Source organism: Ischnura elegans, chromosome 7 (genome assembly GCF_921293095.1).
Source record: "Ischnura elegans chromosome 7, ioIscEleg1.1, whole genome shotgun sequence".
Lineage (NCBI taxonomy): Eukaryota > Metazoa > Arthropoda > Insecta > Odonata > Coenagrionidae > Ischnura > Ischnura elegans.
In genome coordinates this window covers 56,033,057-56,041,469 of record NC_060252.1, presented here as the reverse complement: position 1 = coordinate 56,041,469, position 8,413 = coordinate 56,033,057, and positions in this window count along the sequence as shown.

The window sequence follows — 8,413 nt, the reverse complement described above, 5'->3', positions numbered from 1 at the left end:
TTCCGTTCCGGTCACAAAAATCATTCACGCAAACGTACATTAACTCGTACGTGTTAATGTATCGTGTAAACAGGCCTTTACGAGGGATTGAACAGGAAATGGCGCCGCAACTGTGATTGATATCTCCACAAACGATTAGCATTCTGAGAAAACAATCATGGCATCAATTCTGTGGTTGATATCAGGAATAGCTCACTCACATCAACCTAAACGTACCCAGCATTTAATGGCATATGCTTCTTCCCTCTCCTTTTAAGTGTTCTTGGTAATCCGTCTCGGCGAATTACCAAGAAGGAGCCCAATATCCTGATTATTTGGACTGCAGTCTCACTCGCCATCAACGTTCTGAATATATGCATGTAGAACGGAGAAAACAGCTGGATGAAGGGGGTAAAACGGTCATAAAAAAGATAAGGAGACCTTAGGTGATCAGATCAAAAAGTTGCGTGTCCGTTTCATATTTTGTATTTCCAAGAATACAATGAGGAAGTCACAGTACCTTTTCCTGGAAAAATTGGTGCAGTATTTATTACACTGTGGCGTCGGCTTTTTTCCTTGATCTAGCGTAAACTACTAAGTTTACAGCTACGCATTCCCTCTCCTGGAAATACGTAGAACTCACGTATAACATTCTGGAACACTCATTGACCTAAAAGTATTTAATCTAAAACTGTATACTGATTGCCATGCACAATGGTGAATATATACAAGATAGGTTCTTTGGATTGACCCATAAAACCATGGGCGGATGTAGGGGGGGGGGGGCACGTGCCCCACCACAGACGCTTACAAAATAAACAAAATTTTTAATACGTTTATCATTGCGTTCGTTTCATTTTGGTTTTTACGCAGACTCAATAATTAAATTTAATACTAAAAACTTTCATATCGAAATAAATAGAATATTTTCTACAATAATTGACGTATTTTGTTTTTAATCTCAAATATGAGAACACCTGTCAGACCCTTCTGCCCCACCCCCCGAGAAAAAAATCCTGGAGCCGCCCCTGCATACGATGAGATTAGAATCAATTTCAACCATTCGTTGTTCATTAAATTCTATTGCAATTTAGTGATTTTTTGATATTTGAATCATAATTTAATTAATGGGAAAAATGTTCGCAAATGTAAATGATAAATATTTAAAATAATTTTGTACCAGGTAGGACGGTTTTGTCAATTTTGGCCAATAAACTATGTCTTCCTTTAAGTTTTCTCCGATTTTTCTCAATCTTTGAGTATGAAATTTTATTTTCAGAAAATAAAACGTATCAATTGAGATTTGAAGTTTTTTTTTTTAATTTTAATCGAATAGTAGTACACAATGACGGAGCTAATTTTGCTTCGCGGGTTACTTGAACCTCACGTAAACCTAGCAATTGATTTATCTTTGACTGAAAATATCGTTTGATAGAGGAATGTAAATCATGTCAGGACATATTTTACGATACAACTCTGTGCAACTCTATGAATCGTTAAAATATGTCGAAAATTAGGATGCATTGACACCAGGAATTTCGATAAAGAGGATACTTAAGCCAAGGGTTCGACAACAACTAAAGGCTGAATCATGTTTCTCTTACTAGCTCATCATCGCTGAGACTTTCATCGGAATATTCCGCGAATCATTTCCGAATCCGTTGCTTAGTTACTGGAACGGCAAATCACACGAGATAAATATGTTAAATTGATACTTACAATGATGAAAATGAGTTTTTTTCACCTTCAATCCTCTTACAGTAACAGTATATTAGGGGTCAGGGCCGGCCCTAGCAGGTGCGGGGCTAGGGGCGAACCTTCAGTGCGGGGCCCTTCACTTAAAATATTAAACTCTATACCCCATCTACAAACTCGAGCATTTTGAATCCCTACCACTCTCTGGCTAAGCATGTGTTCCCCTCCCAAATTCAGACTTCGTAATTACGCCGTTATGATACCATCACGTAGCTCATAAATTCATAAAATTATAACGTAAAATAAACATAAAAAGCGCGCTTTTTACTTTAAATTACTGCATTATTATTCCTTTTTCATAATATTATTTTTTGTCTAGCACGGACTTAACAATACAGTAATAGTTGAATCTGCGTTTTCAAACTATCGTATATTTTAATTTTTTTTCAAGAACGCGGGGCCCCCCAAAGCGCGGGGCCCGGGGCAGTCGCCCCGCCCTAAGGCCGGCTCTGTTAGGGGTGCATCGTAACTGTTACCCGAGATCATTCATAAGCTCAGATATGTATCACAGAAACACACTTCAGATAGAAATGATTTTTTTAAATTGAATACATAAGAAAGTATCACGTGACCTGTATGTATTGTATGTGGTATGGCCTGTGAAATATATGTGCCAATGAAATATGTCTAGAATTAGGAGCGGCTAAAGGTGACAAGTATGCAAGAATTATTTACCGTTAGCCATTTAATGGTCGCCAAACGAAAACTCCACATTTGCTGGTATAAATATCTTCCCATGCAAATAGCACTTGTTGACAGTGCAGAAAATTAAGTATAAGTAACGCAGAAGGAACCGCTGACAAGAACTGATCTCTACGGCAACGCCTCAATTCTGCTGTGCTATTTTACAAAATTTAAACTTCCTTTTCGATGATAAATACGTAATTGAAACTTTTAACCATCACAGCAGATTCGTGCAGGAGCGGATCCAAGATTTTTTTCTGGGGGAGGCACAAGGGTCTAACAGGTCTTCCATTATTATAGATTGAAAACAAAATACAACAATTACTGTAGGAAGTATTCTCTTTATTTTGATATGAGAGTTATTAATATTAAACTAATGATTGAGGCTCCGTATTACACAAAATAAAACGAACGTAATGATAACCGTATTAAAAATCGTGTCTAATTTTCTAGCCCCTGGGGGAGGCACGTGACCCCCCCCTCCTTAAATTCGCCTATGGATACCTGCATCTAATGGTTACTAAATTTGGCTTTGAAAGAATCACTTTTTCTGAGATATGAGTTCAAAACTTTGCTGTTTAGGGTATTTTAGCAATGTCGCCACTTTGCTTCGACACCCACGGTGTACTGTGCTCGATACAACCACGAAAAATAATATTTTAATGTCCTTCTAATATCAAATATTACTCGAAAACAACGCTGAATACAGCAAGAAAATTATGTAGCATTAAGTTTTTCAGTATTTCTTTTTCTTATTAAGTTATTTGTATCAAGGGCGTGCCCAGGATCAAAACGGTGGGGAGGCACAAGCCATGATTGTTCAAGTTGTATGTAAGGTTTAAGCATGGAAAAGGTGAATGAAATCAACATTTTAACAAAACTGTAACAGCTCTTTATTAGTTTTTAAAATTATTTGCTTGAAAAATGTTATTTTCCTTAAAGACATTTGCGATTTTTGCTTCTAGGTGGGGGGCAGCTGCCCCCTCCGGCCCCTTGCTGGGTACGTCCATGATTCATATGGTAACTCAAGTGCACATGATCTTGGTGCACATGAAGTGCAACAAGAGTAGATCATAACTTTGCACAATAACTGTCCTTTTCCTCACCGAGACTTTCAGCCAGCTTTATATAAACTCTGATGTTTTACTCTTGGTAGCAGACATGGAGCAGGGCCGGAACTAGGAGTTTAGTCAGAGTCGACAAATGTCGATTTTCCGCACCCTCCTCTCGTTCCCCCCTCACTGATCCCTTCCCCTTCCCCACCACTAAAATAAAATATATCCGCAAACTATTTTTTCTAATTAGTTTAAATTACAAACCGTATTTTTGTTATTAAGAAGTTTCATTAATGTTAATCCTAAATAATTTATAAATTAATAAAAATTGTTAAATAATTTTATTATAAAGATTATATAACTTTTATAATCCAATTTTTAAAATGTTGCCAACCCCTGAAATCTGCCACCTGGGGCCACGTGACCTCTCTGCTCCGCCGTATTTCCGGGCCTGAGCTTGAGACTCGCTATTAAATTTCGATCGATAAAGAAACTTGATGCTCGTGCGAAGAAGATATTCGACGGTGCCACTAGGCAGAGGTATCTCGTTAAGTGTCTTTCGCCGTTGTGGAAGTGGCCTTTTTCAAATTGAAAATCGTCTCGCTTGCGTTAAATGTGTGGTTTATATGATTTATTGGCTCAGTTACATATTACTGCCGTGTATTTCTTCGTGTAAAGTGCATATAGATGGCTGGTAGGTGTGATTGGCGATTTCGAAATCTGATTTTTAATGCGCGCGGACCGACAACAATTCTCGCGGGGAACTTGAGAATTCTCTAATTTAATATTCTTGGGGAAAGCTTAGGCAACTGATGCCACCCGAACCCACTCCGTGGGCGAACCCATCCAAAACTGCTTCTTGATTTCAGCCACACTCACGCTACTCAGCGCTCACCGTTGCCAGGCCACACAGAAGGCGGCACAATCGAGTTTTCGAAGTTCCCAGATTCCTCCCAAACCGCAAAATAGAGAAAACATATTGGGGGTAGGAAGAGAAGCTGGTATGTGAAGGCGATGATAGAGAGCTTCCCCAGAAAATCTACTCCCCCGGGTTCATCAGATCACCGACAAATTCCCACCAACATTATACCCTCAGCGAAATGTAATACGGAGAGCGGGACGGGAAGCTTCATCTTCCCATTCCAGATTCGATCATTCACCTTGCCTTACCAAGCAGTAGACGACATCCATCAGATAGCTTAATAAGGTTGATTTATCCAAAACACATTGTCATTTCACGATGGATATTTTGTCAATGTTACTTACCTTGCCTCCCAAGCAGTAGACGACATCCATCAGATAGCTAAATAAGGTTGATTTATCCGAAACACATTGTCATTTCACGATGGATATTTTGACAATGTTACTCAGATATCCTATTTGTAACACCCACTACGAGCTGTATATATAAATTTAATTAGATATCCTAATTGTAATATCCGTGATATTGAAAATAGAATAGAATTTTTTGCATAAAATGATATGAATATAATGAAAAGGAGAAGGCTTTATCATGAATTGAAGATGGAAGTCCGTGAAGGGAGGAGATACTGCCAGAATAATTCGTAAATACTCCACTCAAACCTACCTTAATCCATTGAATACTTTAATAAGTATGGGCAAACTCTCAAGCGTATTCTTACTCCATGGGGATGCATATCGATAGCCATCAATAAGTGTCAGAATTATATTGTTACTATGCATGGGCGTACCAAGCGAGGGGGGTGAGGGGGCAGCTGCCCCCCACAAGAAGCAAGAATCGCAAATGTCTCTAAGGAAAATAATATTTTTCAAGCAATTATTTTAAAAACTAATAAATAGCTGTTACAGTTTCCTTAAAATGTTGATTTCATTCACTTTTTCCATGCTTCAATCTTACCTACAACTTGAACAACCATGGCTTTCCCTTCCCCCTAGTTTTGATCCTGGGTACGCCCTTGTTACACTGGGCAATACTAAAAAAGCAAATCGAGAGCGGCAACAGTGGCTGTTCAAAAAATGTAAGTGCTTTCTTATCTTATTATACAATGAGCTATTTCTGGGAGGAATTACGTTATTCTTGCGAATGACTTATTCGTTATTCTAAATCAAAATATTGCCATGTCGTAAAAAAACTAACGATAAAAAGTGAATGTTATCTCCTTTTCCCACTAAAATCCCCGTGAAAATATGAATGCTTCCAATGTATGTATTATCTACCTTGGATAACGTATTTCTTGGAAGCGGTATGGACCCCAGCGCTTCGAGGTGGTCCCCAATGCATGCTGGCTTTTCACGCTTCACCTGGGGCGGTCAGGAATGACTGGGGGGCCTCCTGACCGGGAGATACGGAGGTCCTCCCTCGGAAAATTTTATGAAAATGATATGAATTTTGACGCTGTTCTAGAACTTTAAAACTAGACAAAAGTTAATAAAAATATAAATTACGTGAGAAAAAAATATTGTCTCAGCTTACAAAATTAAATAATGTATTATGTTTATTATATTAATTAATGATTCGATTTAATAAATCTGTTCCTTGAAACTGCACTCGAATCTAAAAAATCACTCGAAAAATCTCAAAAATAACCTTTTCGAATAATGCTTTCAAAAAAGCATCAAGTTCTCTTCAATCTTCTTACAACAGTGGGGTAGCTAGGAATTTCGTTTGGGGTTCGAATGTTTCGCACCGGAGGGTTTGCTGTGGAGAGGGTGGTTGTTAAATTCATGTTAGCGTATGCTGTTCTTTCTTTGTAGCTCAATCATATGTCCGTAAGTTCTCTCTTCATCGCTTTATTTTTTTCAATGATTAAATAATTCTTGGAGTATTGGATCACATATGATAATACCTATACTCTAAGAATTATTTAATCATTAATTAACTGAGGTCAAGATAAGAGAAAAAAAGAAAATTTATTTTTTCTGTAATGAAAGTATTATTTTAAAAATTTCATTCGCTTGTAAGTATTCATTGATTAATTATTTCATAGAACATGTTTGCAGCTTAGTCAATATTTTCTCGTATAAATTTAGAGTAACAGTACTGAGGAACGAGCGATGTAAGAGGGTGGCGGAAATTATTCATTGGTGATAAAATAAAAATTAAAACTTCTGCGGCTGGGTCACATGCTAATACGAGGAGGGACCCAAAAGCAGGGGTGGCAACATAAACTAAACGAAAGTCAAAACCAGCCAAATTTCAATAGTTTCGTTCCCGGGAGCGAAATATAGAAACGAAACGAAATCGATTTAAACCCGGGGAGCTAGACTAAGGGTCTAAACGAAATCGGAGTCAAAACTACTACGGGTCGAAACTAAAAGCAGATAATGTTTCGCACCGGAGCAGTGGCGCCGACTCCATGGGGCCTGAGGGGGCCCGAGCCCCCTCAAAGATTCGTTTGGGGGGGCGGAGCCCCCTCAATAATTCAGGAAAATAATTTAGTTATATCATGCTTTGTGAAATCACAAAAATATATTGGTATTTTTTATTTCCCATGCTTGACGATTGTTACCTTTTAAAATAAATTCAACAATGTGTTAAAACAAATCATAAGGTAGTGCGCAGGTTAACTTAAAACAAGTGGTATGATTCATGATAGTGTTTCGGTGCTGCGACACACTTTGAATTTAACCTCTTCCCGGAGCAAGACCTCCGTTATGGGCCCCCCCAATAATTTTTATAAGTCTGCACCGGAGGGACCACGTGCTTCACCTTCGAACGGTTTAGTTTCGACCCACACACCAAGTACGAAGTATAGTTGAACGAGGCAGAGGTTCGGCCCACCGCCATTAGATGCATGGGGCACTTATATGTTGACCACAAACAGGAGAACGGTGAACGCAAACAGGTCATTCGATTCTCAAGCTCTATGTTTTAACCTCTCTACACGTATGTTATATGTAATTGGTCGACACTATTCCCTCTTATCCGCCTCCACTCAACTTCTGGGATAGAAACTTATCTATTAGCAGCGTTTATTTGTTATTATTAGAGTTTCGATTAATTTAGTTTCGTTCCCGGGAGTAAAGTTTCGTCCCGGGTCGTAACTAAACTCGTTGGTGATTTTAATTTCGTGCGGAAACGAAACTAAACCTAGGCCTCGTACTTCTTGTTTCCCTCCGGATATAAACGAAACATTTTCGTTTCGTTTCACTTGCCATATCTGTATAGAACATTTTGATAGGAAAGTAAGGATCGGCACGCAATGTTAATGTATTAACCTGTTAGAGAAAATTGTGCCAAAAAGTTATAACTAACGCTATTCACTGGTATAATTTAAAACTATTTTCCATATGGAAATTTAGTTAATAAATTTGAGCAAAATGAAACAAAATGTCAAATTTCTGATCATTGAATACTGTATATTGTCATCGGAGGCAAGCAAATGTGCTAATTTTCAAGCCCATCCGACAATGGAAAGTGGGTTAAAAATAATTCGTGTCTTCGTACCCAGTGGAGGGATACCTAGGGGGCAGCTACCCCCCTAGAAACAAAAATCGTAAATATGGTTGGAAGAAAATTGCTTTGCTTTTCTACAAAACACACACTTTATTGCCGACTAGTTTCGGTACACTGTACCATTTTCAAGACTAGTAGCAATAAAGTGTGTGTTTTGTAGAAAAGCAAAGTAATTTTCTTCAAACCATGTAATGGAATTCTACAAAGTAAAGGCCTCAACAATTCAGTGCAAAAATCGTAAAATTCTTTGAGGAAAATCAGGACTAGATTGAAACGAAAGTTTTAAAATAATTTTCTTTAAAGCCATTATACAGGATATTAATATGAGACGTGTTACTAAAATAAAAATATTTTTTCAAGCAAATAATTTTAAAAACTAATAAAGCGCAGCTATAATGTTCTTAAATGTTGCTTTCATTCGCCTTTTCCATGCATAAAAGTTACAACTTGAACAACCATGGTTTTTCCCCCCTCCCCCTATAGTTTTGATCCTGGGTTCGCC